The sequence below is a fragment of the Symphalangus syndactylus genome, chromosome 12, assembly GCF_028878055.3.
Source record: "Symphalangus syndactylus isolate Jambi chromosome 12, NHGRI_mSymSyn1-v2.1_pri, whole genome shotgun sequence".
NCBI classification, from domain to species: Eukaryota; Metazoa; Chordata; class Mammalia; order Primates; family Hylobatidae; genus Symphalangus; species Symphalangus syndactylus.
The window spans coordinates 145,520,189-145,535,600 of record NC_072441.2 but is presented as its reverse complement, the minus strand read 5'-3'; the positions used below and the strand labels follow the sequence as shown (position 1 = coordinate 145,535,600).

At 46.9% G+C, this 15,412-nt stretch overlaps 1 long non-coding RNA gene across 1 annotated transcript; it reads right to left on the bottom strand.

Annotated features, from left to right (window-relative positions):
* Positions 1 to 4,699: 4,699 nt before the first annotated feature.
* LOC134734601 (uncharacterized) lies at positions 4,700 to 12,761 on the bottom strand. The gene is made up of 3 exons (XR_010117744.1): positions 12,640 to 12,761; positions 5,145 to 5,217; positions 4,700 to 4,896 (listed from the first exon to the last, which is right to left on the bottom strand). It is a non-coding gene; the product is annotated as an uncharacterized lncRNA (long non-coding RNA).
* Positions 12,762 to 15,412: the final 2,651 nt, after the last annotated feature.

The window sequence follows — 15,412 nt, the reverse complement described above, 5'->3', positions numbered from 1 at the left end:
TCAACCTCTTTCAGAGTGACTTAGATTATCTGTGCCTGTATAAATGTTTAATATATGCTATCTGACCGGTGATAATGTTTCTACACACTGAAACTTCAAAGTACTAGCTTAAACGGGGCAATTAAGGTCATAGGTGAAATTGAGAGGACTCCTTTCCCAATGGTCCACAGCTTTCTTAATTCTACCCATAATGGGTCCCATTTTACCTAGTGGCAACCTTGAGTACCTACCCATCTCCACATCAATGATCCTAACTTCCTATCTGCTGCTGTGTTTTCAAGGATGCTGAAAAGGTTGTCCTGCCCACTCAAACATATCCCTTACCCCTACTTGTGTAGAAACGGAACAGTTGGAGGTTTTCTTCTTGGTTTGAAGCCAAAAATGATAGTTCATCTTTTGTTAAAATGCAAACATCACAAGAGAGAAAAATAAACTGGGCCTCATCAGCTATTTTCATGTAATGAGAATGAGATTACCAGATACTGGCCAAGCATGGTGGCTCACACCTGTAATCCCAGCACTTTGGGAGCCCAAGGCAAGTGGATCAGCAGAGGTCAGGAGTTCGAGACCAGCCTAGCCAATGTGGTGAACCCCCCATCTCTACTAATAATACAAAAAAAAAAAAGAAATTACCGATCCTTCCTAAGAACAAGTTTTAGTAGGAGAGAGACCAGGACTATCAACTCACCCCAACTGGTACCTGAAAGGACCTTAGAAGTCATCTAGTGGAACCCATCTTTTATAGGCACACATAAAAAGAAAAAGAGGTGGGTTTTTGTTTTTTTTTTAAACGGAGTTTTGTTCTTGTCTCCCAGGGCTAGAGTAAAATGGCGTGATCTCAGCTGGCTCACTGCAACCTCCACCTCCCAGGTTCAAGCAATTATCCCACCTCAGCCTTGCCAGTAGCTGGGATTACAGGCACCTGCCACCACGTCCGGCTAATTTTTGTATTTTTAGTAGAGACAGGGTTTTGCCGTGTTGGCCAGCCTGGTCTCAAACTCCTGACCTCAGGTGATCTGCCTGCCTCGGCCTCCCGAAGTGCTGGGATTACAGGCATGAGCCACTGTGCCTGGCCTAGAAAAAGAGTTTTTATGCCACTCAGAGATATTGAGGGTCTGAGAAGGAGCTGAGGGAAAACCATTATGGGGAAGGAAACAGAAGGGCAGGCAAAGGGACAAAAGATTAGATTAGCCTCAATGTCAGAAACCTTTCCTTCTCAAACTCCTGGGCTCAAGCAATCCTCCCACCTTGGGCTCTCAAAGTGCTGGGATTACAGGCGTGAGCCACTGTGCTTGCATAGAAACCTTTGCTTCTGGCTGGGCGCAGTGGCTCACGCCTGTAATCCCAGTACTTTGGGAGGCCAAGGCAGATGGATCACGAGGTCAGAAGTTCGAGACCAGCCTGGCTAAGATGATGAAACCCATCTCTACTAAAAATACAAAAATTAGTGGGGCATGGTGGCAGACGCCTGTAATCCCAGCTACTTGGGAGGCTGAGGCAGAGAATTGCTTGAACCCGGGAGGCAGAGGTTGCGTTGAGCCGAAATCATGCCACTGCACTCCAGCCTGAGCGACAGAGCAAGACTCCATCTCAAAAAAAAGAAAAAAAGAAATATTTCCTTCTATTTGTGTTTTTTTAAAATCTGGCCCTGGCCGGGCACTGTGGCTTATGCCTATAATCCCAGCACTTTGGGAAGCCGAGGTGAGTGGATTGCTTGAGGCCAGGAGCTAGAGACCAGCCTGGCCAACATGGCAAAACCCCGTCTCTACTAAAAATACAAAAATTAGCCAGACATGGTGGTGAATGCCTGTAATTCCAGCCTCTTGGGAAGCTGAGTCACAAGAATCACTTGAACCCTGGAGGTTGCAGTGAGCCGAGATCATGCCACTGCACTCCAGCCTGGGCAACAGAGCAAGACTGTCTTAAATAAATAAATAAATAATCTGTCCACCACTACTGTAAAGATGATACATGCATTTTATGGCATGTAAATTATACTTTAATAAAGCTGCTAAAAAATAAGACATGCTTCTTACACATTTTTTAAATTACAGAGATGGATGCTTAATAGAATAAAAGTCTCCTGCAATCCTACCCAGAAAAAGAGCCACTTTTTTTTTTTTTGAGAAGGAGTTTTGCTCTTGTTGCCTAGGCTGGAATGCAGTGGCGCAATCTCGGCTCACCACAACCTCCGCCTCCCGGGTTTAAGCGATTCTCCTGCCTCCGCTTCCCGAGTAGCTGGGATTACAGACGCACGCCACCACGCCTGGCTAATTTTTGTATTTTTAGTAGAGAAGGGGTTTCACCATGTTGGCCAGGCTGGTCTCGAACTCCTGACCTCATGATCCACCCACCTCGGCCTCCCAAAGTGCTGGGATTACAGGCCTGAGCCACCGTGCCCAGCCGACTGAACTATAATTTATTTAACAGGTTCCCTATTGGTAAATATCCCGGTTGTTTCCAACTTTTTGCTATTGGAAGCAATACTGCAGTGGACATTCTTGCACATACATCTTGATACGCCTTGGAGCACTTTTAGGGAAATTCTGTAGGATAAATTCCCAGAGAAACTTCCTTTTAAAACAATATGCTTCATCAACTATAATTTTCATCTTATTCCAAATTTCCTGACATAAAAGCCTGTTCCTGATCAAACTTGAATAAAATGCTTAGCATATAGTACACATGAAACAAATATCAATTTCATGGCCATTGTTACGATTGTTTCATGATATCATTAATCCAGTGGATAGAAGCTCATTCCTTCAGTCAACAATTATTAATGAGCTTCTGCCATGTAATAGGTCTGAGGCCCCAACAGTGAACAGACATAGACCCTGCCCTCAAGAAGTTGACAGTCTAGAAACTGATGGATGTCTCAACCAGCAATTACAGCATCATGAGATGAGTACTACAAAAATGCTAACTAGCCAAGTGCTGTGGCTCACACCTTGGTCTCAACTACTTAGGAGGTGGAAGTGGCAGGACTGCTTGAGCCCAGGAGATGGAGGTTGCAATGAGCTATGATTGTACCACTGCACTCCAGCCTTGGTAACAGAGTGAGACTCTATCTCTGAAATAAATAAATTAATTAAATAAATAAATAAAGTGGTAACTGCCTGCAGGGGAAATAAGGGAACACATAAAACGGACATGTAACCCACCTGAAGAAGGAAAGGAAAGGGCTATAAGAAAGAAGTTAATAGCTTGAGGCCAGGTGTGGTGGCTCATACCTGTAATCCCAGCGTTTTGGGAGGCCGAGGTGAGTGGATCATGAGGTCAGGAGATCGAGACCATCCTGGCCAACATGGTGAAACTCCATCTGTACTAAAATACAAAAGAAAAAAGAAAAATTAGCGAGGCATGGTGGCTCGCACCTGTAGTCCCAGCTACTCAGGAGGCTGAGGCAGGGGAATGGCTTGAACCCGGGAGGTGGAGGTTGCAGTGAGCCAAGACCGTGCCACTGCACTCCAGCCTGGCAACAGAGCAAGACTCCATCTCAAAAAGATAAAAAAAAGAAGAAGAAGAAAGAAGAAGAAAGAAGAAAGAAGAAGAAGAAGAAGAAGAAGAAGAAGAGGAGAAGAGGAGAAGAAGAAGAAGAAGAAGAAGAAGAAGAAGAAGAAGAAGAAGAAGAAGAAGAAGAAGAAGAAGAAGAAGAAGAAGAATAAGAAGAAGAAGAAGAAGAAGAGGAGGAAGAAGAAAATAGCTTGAATTATCCTAAAAGAGAAGGTAGTGAGTGCTCCAGCTACCAAAGGTATCCAAGCAGAGGCCAAGATACCATTTCCAAGAAATACTGGCAGGGATAGTAAACAAGATGAATAGTTCTCAAATATCTATTCTCAGACTGGTGCTAGTATGTGGAAAAAGGAAAAAAATATGTATAAAAGGGCGAATTATTTACTAAATGTATTTTTGTTTTTGTTTTTTTTTTTTGAGACGGAGTCTTGCTCTGTCGCCCGGGCTGGAATGCAGTGGCGCGATCTTGGCTCACTGCAAGCTCGTCCTCCCAGGTTCACACCATTCTCCTGACTCAGCCTCCGGAGTAGCTGGGACTACAGGCACCCACCACCACGCCTGGCTAATTTTTTTTGTATTTTTAGTAGAGACGGGGTTTCACTGTGTTAGCCAGGATGGTCTCGATCTCCTGACCTCGTGATCCGCCCGCCTTGGCCTCCCAAAGTGCTGGGATTACAGGCGTGAGCGACTGCGCCCAGCCTAAATGTATTGTTTAAGGAACAGTGTTTTATTCTAAGAATGTATACCATTCCTTCCTACCTTTTTTCATATTAGAATGTGCTTTCTTTTATGAAACAGTGGTGGTACTACATGATAGTTGTGTTTTTTCTAATGTCCTTATTTAGCCAAACTAAAAGCTAGCAACCATATCTGAGTCTCCCTTCTCATTTTTAAAACTTTTAACTGTTGATGACATCCAAAAGTCTGGGGACTTCTGAGCCAGATCACATCTAAGATTCTTTCCATCCCTGTGATTATAAAATTCTCTGCTCAACGGTGATTAAGGCCTGAAGCTAAATTAAGTTCAGAATCTGTGAGCCAAATCCTTTTCAACAGACCCAGGGTAAAAATAAATACATAAGTCCATGAGTAAGTAACAGAAAGACAACAATCCGAAAGCCTCTAAAACACTTTTATTTTTTGGTTCCCAAACCACATAAGAGTACCTCAAGTTTCCATATAGATTTGCTCCCTTGCTCCGGGGAAATGTAGCAATGAAGAAGAGAGACCACAGAAATAACAGATAGAAGTGATATGGGAAAAATCAATTTGGTGCAGTTTTCACAAACCTTTAAAATAGAGCAATTTAAGTGATGATGGGGTTTCATGACCAGCGGCAGCAGTCTCTGATGGGAATGCTGGTGTTTTTCGGGCATTTCTCTGAGTGGGTGGGAAGGGAAGGAAAATGGTTTTTTTCCCTCCTCTTCCACTTATAAGAAAATGGAGGCAATGAAAAGCAAAAGTCTCCCATAATGTCCCATTAAGAGAAATGAATGAAATGCAGCTCCCCTGTAGCCAGATAGCACAAACCCTCAGACAGGCACTGGGCAGGCCTTGCCTGCCGATGCTGCAGAAACAAAGGAATCACCAACACACCTGCCACTGCGGTTACCATGGTGACTCCTCACCTTTTGCATTCCTTAACTTCAGGGTTGAGACTGGTTCAGGGCACATTTGAGTTTTCATGTTTCTCCTTGGCTTCTGAAAAAGCAAAGGGGAGGGGAGGGGAAGGATTCTGAATCAGCTTGCATGCTGCCATGCCCCAGCTTTTCAGCCTGCACATCTAGGCGTCTCTAGGGGAGGGAGGCCAATGGCAGGCGGAGGAAGTGGAAATGGCTCAGGTGGAGCCCAACAGACCTAGGTTCAAATCTCAGCTCCTCAAGGAATCTCTTTTTATTTTTTTCATTCAAACAACTCCTGGAGGCCGGTGGCTTACGCCTGTAATCCCAACACTTTGGGAGGCTGAGGCAGGTGGATCCCTTGAGGCCAGGAGTTTAAGACCAGCCTGCCCATCATGGTAAAACCCTGTCTCTACTAAACATACAAAAATTAGCTGGGCATGATGGTGCATGCCTGTAAGTCCAGCTACTCAGGAGGCTGAGGAATGAGACTTGCTTGAACCTGGGAGGTGGAGGTTGCAGCAAGCTATGATCACTGATTGTGCCACTGCACTCCAGCGTGGCTGAGAGTTTTAATGTTCTTATTTAGCCAGACTAAAAGCTAGCAACCATATCTGGGTCTCCCTCCTCATTTTTAAAACTTTTAACTGTTGATGACATCCAAAAGTCTGGGGCTTCTGAGTCTCTTAGCTTTTCAGCCTGCACACCTTCTGGGCGAGACTCTGTCTCAAAAACAAACAAACAAACAAAACAACAACCCCTGTTCTGGGTCAGACACTAGCAGATACACAGAGATGATTGTGAAGAGCTGGAATTGGCCCCCGGAGAGCCAGGAGTACGGAGGAGATGATCACAAGCTAGGATGAGAAGTGACTTCACTGAGGCAGGTACTGGTTCTGTCACCTCGCAGGGAGCTGGGAAACTGTGTGAAGCCTCAGCTGCGTTGAGAAAGACTCTTATGAACATTCTGGCAAGCCTGTAAGAGCTCAGCATAAGGACATCAAAATTAAGGGTGAGACGTGTTGAGACTTGTACTCTGTCCTCAGGCAAGTCTGCTCACTTTCCCAAGCCTCAGTTTCCCCATCTATAAGTCAAAGCTAATAGTAACTGCATTACTCTTATTGAGAAAATGACATTCATTAATACATAATGATGAAGCAAAGAGAAGACAGACCTAGATCCACCACACCCTAACTCTCCAGTGCCTAGATGAGTTACTGGGAGAATTCTGAACTTTCACCTCTGAGTCTCAGTTTCCTTACTTTGTAAAAGGGTAATCATAACTCATAAGGGTGTTTCTAGACTTAGATAAGAGAATATATGTATGTAAACCGCATAGCGCCAGCATACAATAAAATGATAGCTGCTTTTTGTGTGTGTGTGTGACAGAGTCTTACTCTGTCACCCAGGCTGGAGTGCAGTGGCATGATCTCGGCTCACTGCAACCTCCACTTTCCAGTTTCAAGTGATTCTCCAGTCTCCTCATCCTCAGTAGCTGGGATTATAGGCGCACGCCACCGCGTCCAGCTAATTTTCGTATTTTTAGTAGAGACGGGGCTTCATCACGTTGGCCAGGCTGGTCTCTAACTCCTGACCTCAGGTGATCTCCCCACCTCAGCCTTCCAAACTGCTGGGATTACAGGCATAAGCCACTGCGCCCAGCCAGTAGCTGCTTTTTTGTTTGTTTTTGAGATGGAGTTTCACTCTTGTTGCCCAAGCTGGAGTACAATGGCGCGATCTCGGCTCACTGCAACCTTTGCCTCCCAGGTTCAAGTGATTCTCCTGCCTCAGCCTCCCTAGCAGCTGGGATTACAGGCGCCCACTATAATGCCTGGCTAATTTTTTGTATTTTTAATAGAGACGGGGTTTCTCCATGTTGGCCAGGCTGGTCTCGAACTCCTGACCTCAGGTGATCCACCCACCTCAGCCTCCCAAAGCGCCGGGATTACAGGCATGAGCCACCACGCCCGGCCCCTATGGTAGTTGCTTTTAAGTATAGAAGTGGAATTCCTGATCGAGAGCCTCATAGTCACATATTATTATTGTTATTATTATTTTTAAACATTTCTCTTTTTTTCTTTCCAGGCTGGTGTCAAACTCCTGGCCTCAAGCCATCCTCCCACCTCTGCCTCCCTAAGTGCTGGAATTACAGGTGTTAGCCACTGTACCTGACCTATCGTTGATAGTGTTACACATATAGAGAACCTGGCACTTAGTTGACACTCCAAAAACTTTACTTCCCAGCCTTTTCAGACCCTTTCCTCAGGCCACCCCACCTTTGCCTTCTCTTCAGCTTTCAAATGTGTTGGCTACTTCCCTTCCAAGCCAAGGAGGTGCTGCTGGAGGTCTGTGTTCCTTGCATAGCATCCCCCTTTTCCCCTCAGCCGAATGAAGGGGAGAGGGCTTGGGCCTGACCCAGTGGCCTGCCCACGTGGCTCCCCTGGAGACCGAGGTAGGGGAAAAGGCAGAGAGTGCGTCAGTCCTGATGCAATCACAGGCTTACTGCTTGGCTCACTTCCCCCTCTTTGGGTGTTTACGGGAGCCTGGATTCCACAGGAACCTTTGGAAGTGTGCACTGACAACAGAGTCAGGGGCAGACAGCATACGAAATTATCCCTGCTTCAGGGACAGTTCAGGAAGAAAGTGATACTGTGCCTGCCTGGGCCTCATGTGCCCTGAGCTCAGGGACACGGGAAAGAGATACCAGGTGTTGAATCAGGGGCAGGGGAGGCAGGCAGGGAGGAAGGAGCCAGGACCGGACAAACCGCTAGCTGCTGCCAGGGCCAGCTTCCAGACACAGCTCAGGGAGGCTGTGAATAGGCCCTTTATCTAAGCTGAAGTGGGGGAAAGGAGTCACAGAAGGGGGTCTCAGGTGATAAGGAACCTCAGAACAAGCTCAGGGGATCTTGTCCCTCCTTCTCAGCAGAAATCCTAGCAGGGGAGAAGCTGCTTTTTAAGGATTTTGTTTTCCAACCATTTGCCCAGGATCTTCATTTGGGAGGCCCCTCCTCAATCCCACAGGCCTTGCTGGGTCACCTAGAGAGGTTCCTAAGAGGTGCGGTGTTGCACAGTGGTTAAGGACACGGGCTTTTGGCAGTCAAGTCTCAGCTCTTCCAGTGACTGGCTGGATGCCCCAGGCAAGTCATTTCACCTAACTCTCAACTCCCTGTGTCAAACAAGGATAGTAACAAGTAGTCAACCCCAGAGATGAAGCCAGGAGGCCCATAGAACATTGCCTGGCAATGGTAAAAGCACTCAATAACTGTTAGATATTGTTTTTATTAAGAATAAAGGAGCCGGGCGTGGTGGCTCACGCCTATAATCCCAGCGCTTTGGGAGGCCGAGGTGGGCAGATCACCTGAGGTCGGGAGTTCGAGACCAGCCTGACCAACACGGAGAAACCCTGTCTCCACTAAAAATACAAAATTAGCCGGGTATGGTGGCACATGCCTGTAATCCCAGCTATTTAGGAGGCTGAGGCAGGAGAATCGCTTGAACCCGGGAGGCAGAGATTGCCGTGAGCCGAGGTTGCGCCATCGTACTCCAGCCTGGGCAACAAGAGCGAAACTCCATCTCATAAATAAATACATAAATAATAAATAAATAAATAAAGGCTTGGAGAGCCGTTTTTTTTTTCTTCTCTCTCTGAAGCTGGGGCCCAATTGTCCTTCTTCCTTCAATATCTAATGACTGTTTCCCAGCTATCAGAAAGGAATCCAACTTCCCCTCCCCCAGAGCTGTGAAACTGAGCAGCAAAGCTTGCTCAAGCTCCTGCGTCATTCAGCAAAACCAGCCCAAGATAATCAGTGGATCAAGGAAACTAGACGCAGACTGGGGAAAACCCAGCCGCAAAGCTGGGGCCTTCTCGCAGGGCAGTTCCCTCTGCTGGCCCCTCTGGTGAGCTTTCACTTCAGGTTCACAAACAAGACAGCATCTTCCCAGGCCCTCCTGAACCCAGAATAAGGCCTTAGCTACTCCTGGGTCTCTCGACAGCAGCCAGGCCTTTCTCTGGAATCTTGTTTGACACAAACTTTTTGCCTTTGGACAAACTCTCTCCTTTCCTCCGTATCCCAGGCCTCAGGAGAGTCAAAACCCTGACTGCCATTCTCACTGTCCACTCATTTCTCAGTCCCTGCCATTTGACTTCTGCCCGGCCACTGAACTGTCTGTCATCACACTCACTGTTGATCTTTTCATCACCAAATCCAAAGACTTTTTCCAGGCCTTTCCTACTTGCCTTCTCTAAACGGTCGGCGCTGTTGACCACTTTCTTTCTTTCTTTTTCATTTTTTTTCTGAGACAGAGTATCTCTCTTGTTGTCCAGGCTGGAGTGTAATGGCGTGATCTCGGCTCACTGCAACATCCGCCTCCCAGGTTCAAGTGATCCTCCTGCCTCAGCCTCCTGAGTAGCTGGGATTACAGGCGCATGTGCCACCACACCAGGCTAATTTTTGTATTTTTAGTAGAGACGGGGTTTTACCATGCTGGCCAGGCTAGTCTAGAACTCCTGACCTCAGGTGATCTGCCCACCTCGACCTCCTCGAATGCTGGGATGAGAGGCGTGAGCCACTGCATCCAGCCTGTTTTTTGTTTTTCTTGAGACAGGGTCTCACTCCCATCGCCCAGGCTGGAGTGCAGTGGCACAATCATGGCTCACTGCAGCCTTGACTTCCCAGGCTCAGATGATTCTCCCACCTCAGCCAACCAACCAGCTGGGTCTACAGGCATGTGCCCCTATGCCTGGCTAATTTTTGTATTTTTTGTAGAGATGGGGTTTCACCCCGTTGCCCAAGCTAGTCTTGATCTCCTAGGCTTCAGCGATCCTCCTACCTCAGCCTCCAAAAGTGCTGGGATAACAAGTGTGAGCCACCACACAGGCCTATTATTACATGTCTCATAAGGGGGGCTCTCAGCCTCAATCTCTTCCCCCTTGGTACTAAACTCCTTTCAAGTGTCTGCCCATCTAGACTCCCTTTCCTGAGACCCCACCGTTGCCGATTGGCCTTACTGAAGAGGTCCCCCTACACGCTCGCTGACCTTGCTGACGCCTGCCCTGCTATTGCCACAGTGTTTTGAACCAGGGGTGCCCATCTGACCCACACTGGGCTGAATTATATCTCTTGGGACTCTGAAACTGGGACATAGTGACTCTAGTTCAAACACCCCCAGGGGTCACCATAGTAATGACAATGAGTGAAACAGCCCAGTGACAGACAGCGGGGAACGGCGGCAATTGTGGCACATGGAAAGTGTGTGCCTTGGCTAAAGGTAGCAGCTGCGTCTCTGCTCTAGCAGATGGTTGCCATGGGAATATGGGCCCAGACTTGTCAGATATTCTGATTTTCCAGATCTTTGTGTGAGATTTCCCAATTTTTGAATTTGGGGCACTAATTCATTTTTGTAAATGCCACAGGCTAAGAATATTTTTTTTACATCATATTTGGCCTATAGGGCTGCCAGTTTGCAGTTGGTGCCAGAGAGTCAGGTTTAGGCACAGGACTCAAAGCTGGAGACAGCCACTTTCTGCCATGTGTATGGAGAAGCAGAGGAAGCCCTCTGCAGAGCAAGAAGAACAAAACCTATTCCCACTGACTCCTCGCCCCCCAGATGTACCACATGTCCACATTTCCTGGCCCAACACCTCCCGCCCTTCTTTCCAGGCCCAAGATTATGTAACAGCTAAAAGTTACGGGCGCTGAGGCCAGACAAACCAAGGTTCAGCTGCTGAGTGTGCAACTCCCAGCTGTGTGCTCTTTAAGCAAGTCACTTCTCTTCTCTGAGCCTCAGTTCCTTCCTCACTCTGTAAAATGGGCTACTTACCTCATAGGGTTATTAGGATAAAATGAGATGCTGTTCAGAAAGCTCTTAGCACAGTGCCTGGCACTCAGTAACCCTGAATGGATGTCAGCCACTTTTATTATTACTGCCATTAGCAGTAGTATTCCTCCTCATTCCAGCCCTCTCTCCCAAAACACTTGTATAACTGCGGGCATTTACCATTTATTATTATTATTTTTTGAGGCAAGGTTTCACTCTATGGCCCAGGCTGGAGTGCAATGGCACAAATCAGCTCATTGCAGCCTTGACCTCCTGGGCCCAAGCAATCCTCCCACCTCAGCCTACCAAGTAGCTGGAACCACAGCCATGCACTACCACACCCGGCTAATTTTTTTTATTTTTTGTAAAGATAGGGTCTTATTATGTTGCCCAGGCTGGTCTCAAACTCCTGAGCTCAAGCGATCCTCTCACCTCAGCCTCTCAAAGGCTGTTATTATTTACTGCTATTTTATCTGCCGTGGTATATTTTAAACTTCTTGAGTGAAAGGCCACATTTTATCTCTCTTTATATGGGCAAAGGGGAAGAAATGGGGTGGGAACACCGTTTTGTCCATAGTAGATATTCAAGAAACATTTATTTGTTGGCACGCTCCTTGGAAGTTAGACTCCGTGAGAGCAAGGACCTTTGTCTGTCTCATTCCCTGTTTTACCCCCTGAGCCAAGCAGTGCTGAGTACACGTAGAACCCTTTTTTTTTTTTTTTTGAGACAGAGTCTCGCTCTGTCGCCCGGGCTGGAGTGCAGTGGCGCGATCTCGGCTCACTGCAAGCTCCGCCTCCCGGGTTCACGCCATTCTCCTGCCTCAGCCTCTCCGAGTAGCTGGGACTACAGGCGCCCGCCACCGCGCCCGGCTAATTTTTTGTATTTTTTAGTAGAGACGGGGTTTCACCGTGGTCTCGATCTCCTGACCTCGTGATCCGCCCGCCTCGGCCTCCCAAAGTGCTGGGATTACAAGCGTGAGCCACCGCGCCCGGCCAGAACTCTTAATAATGTGTATGGAATACAAGAATGAAAGGCTTCTCTTCCCCCCCACCGTGATCTTTAACATATCCTTGGAGGTTCTTGGTATAAATCTCAATCCACTGTTGCGTAGGTTCTGGAGTCTCTGTTAATGGCGTCCCATTTTTCCTTTGGAGAACTGTCCCTCCTCTACTCGATGGGGCTGACCCACCTCCGCCTGGGAATGGTCACCTGACCAAGGGCTCACCAGTCAGAGACACCTATGCTCTGGCCTTAGTGATGGGTTCAGGATGGACTTATGATTCAGTCAAGGACAATCAGAGCTGGAACTATTGGAACGGGGAAATTTGCCTTCCCCTGAGGAAGCCAGTTCATGAGAACATAAGCCCAGATAGAGCTGCTAGTAGCCGTTTACCACCGTGAGGAAAAGGCCTACCTAGGAATGAAGCAAACACAGAAAAAGGTCTGAGAGAGGGAAAGAGCTAGATAGGTTCCTTATAGGTTTTTGTTGTCGTTGTTTTGAGACAGGGTCTTACTCTGTCACCCAGGCTAGAGCTCAGCTCACTGCAACCTCCACCTCCTGGGTTCAAGTGATTTTCCTGCCTCGCCCTCCCGAGTATCTGGGACTACAGGCACGCACCACCACATCCAGCTAATTTTTGTCTTTTTTGGTAGATACAGGGTAGAGAATGACGAAGACGTACTTACAGAAGCAGAGGCTGCAGGGCCATGATTTCCCAGACAGAAAGAAACAGAGAGAGAGAGAGCACTGCTTCCTCGTTCCTCATGAGACTAATTACTTCTCCTCTTGGGTTCGATGAGATTTCTCTGGGTTTCTGTAATTCCTTCTCACCATCATCCTCCACCCTATTTTTTTTTAACTTAAAATAGCTTTAGTGGTTTTTTGATCTTTTGTTTTTGCTTGTAACCAAAAGGTTCTTAGACAACTGTCCTAGGAATGGGTCTGCAGCTAAGCAGTTTTGTTCACTGTGCTGCCAAAGAACCTGGGTCCCTGAATCGAGACCCAAACATACATTTGTTAGCTGTGTCACCTTGGCCAGAACACCTGGATTCACTGGACTGGCTTGGCCCTCTGTAAAATAAGAATAATAATGCCTATCTTATCAGACTCAATGAGAGAAGGTGGAAATCAGAGCTTAGCAGAGTGCTGGGCACAGAGAATCCATATCACCTGTGTGTGCTGAACACAGAAGAGGTGCTACGTCCAAGCCCAGAGCATCCCCCGGTTGATCCCAGCCGGGAAACCAGAAAAGAGGCTTAAAGGGACAACCCCTTTCCCCATCAGCACCTTTTTCATCTCATTTGTACCAATTTTTTTTTTTTTTTTTTGAGACAGTCTCACTCTGTCACCCAGGCTAGAGGGCAGTGGCAGGATCACGGCTCACTGCAACCTCCACCCCCCGAGTTCAAGGAATTCTCCCACCTCAGTCTCCGGAGTAGCTGGGATTGCAGGTGCCTGCCACCATGCCTGGCTAATTTTTGTGTTTTCAGTAGAGACAGGGTTTCACCATGTTGGCCAGGCTGGTTTAGAACTCCTGGCCTCAAGTGATCCACCCGCCTCAGCCTCCCAAAGTGCTGGGATTACAGGCATGAGCCACTATGCCTGGCCTTGTACCAATGTTTTAAAAGCATTGAGGGGGAAAGAAATAGCTTTATTTTTAAAGGAGCCCACTCTGGAACTCTATTCTAATGATATAATCAAACAAGAGAAAATACATATACATAAGGATGCTCATTGCAATAGTGTTTACGTTAGAGAAAAACTGGAAGTGACTTAAATGTCCAACACTCTGTTTGCTTATTAAATGATGATGCCTTCATATAATAGTTATAAAGATTTGGAGGAGAAAGGACAGAATTATTTTTAAATGAAAACAACTAATGAACAGAATTCAAAGTGTTATGGGGTATACTGCAGAATTTGTCTGAATGTTTAAGGTGAAAGCCCAGTATTTCAAAGAAGTTTCTGTTACTCTTGTACATTCCAGACCCCACACACAGTCTCACGCATTACCTGTCTGGCACAGCATTCATCTTTTCTGCCTCTGGGGTTACTGGGTGGAAAAACTTAAGAAGCATTTATGCACGTACAAGTCCTGAGGCCTCTAACATTAAACGTATTTACAAAGATAGATATCCACAACATTTTCCGAGTACAAAACTCAGGTTTCAAAAATATTGCCAAAAAAAGGGCAACCTGCTCGGGGCCCCTTCCATGCTGTGGAAGCTTTGTCCTTTCATTCTTCACAATAAACCTTGCTACCGCTCAAAAAAAAAAAAAAATTGCCACAAAAAACTCCAAAAAACAAAAGTATTGCCAAAAATTTGAACAGTGGTTATTTCAGGCCATGACACTTCAGGAGATCTTTCTCTTCTTAGTAATTTTTTTTCTTTTTTGAGACGGAGTCTCGCTCTGTCGCCCAGGCTGGAGTGCAGTGGCGCGATGTTGGTTCACTGCAACCTACGCCTCCCAGGTTCAAGTGATTCTCCTGCCTCAGCCTCCTGAGAAGCTGGGACTACAGGTGCTCACCACCACTCCCGGCTAATTTTTGTATTTTTAGTAGAGACGGGGTTTCACCATGTCGGCCAGGATGGTCTCGATCTCCTGACCTCGTGATCCTCCCGCCTCAGCCCCCCAAAGTGCTGGGATTACAGGCATGAGCCACCCCACCTGGCCTCTTCTTGGTACTTTTATGTATTATTTGAAGTTTTTATAATCTGCATACATTATATTTATGAGGGAAAAAAATGAAGCTATTTTCATGAGTCCACCTTCATTTTACTTTCTCCTATATTGTCCTCAAATCACATTCGACCAGATTTCCTCTACCATACCTTCCTTCTTCCTCTTTTTTTTTTTTTTTTTTTTTTTTTGAGACTGAGTTTCACTCTTGTTGCCCAGGTTGGAGTGCAATGGCGTGATCTCCAGCTCACTGCCTCACTGCAACCTCCGCCTCCTGGGTTCAAGCAATCCTCCCATCTCAGCTTCCTAAGCAGCTGCGATTACAGGCACCACACCCAACTAATTTTGTATTTTTAGTAGAGACAGGGTTTGTCCATATTGGTCAGGGTGGTCTGGAACTCCCAACCTCAGGTGATCCGCCTGCCTCAGCCTCCCAAAGTGCTGGGATTACAGGCATGAGCCACCGCGACCAGCACATACCTTCCTTCTTCAGGAAAAGGAGAAGTTACCTGGCTGCCCAGTCCTCCAGGGAGCTACTCCAGACAGACACTCCCTGTACAGGAAGGGCCTTCCATGAGCCTGGCAGAAACGCTAGGCAGCTCACTACTGTCCTCTTGTGGTCAGAACAGGTCAGAGCTTGATCTAGCAAAACACAGCTCACCCAGTCTACTCTGAAAGTCAAGGTCATCCCCAGAAGTGGGACCTCTGGCCATCCCTGCAGTTAATGCGCTGCACACCAGCATCAGTAGCCTAGCACCCATCCCAAAACGGGCCATG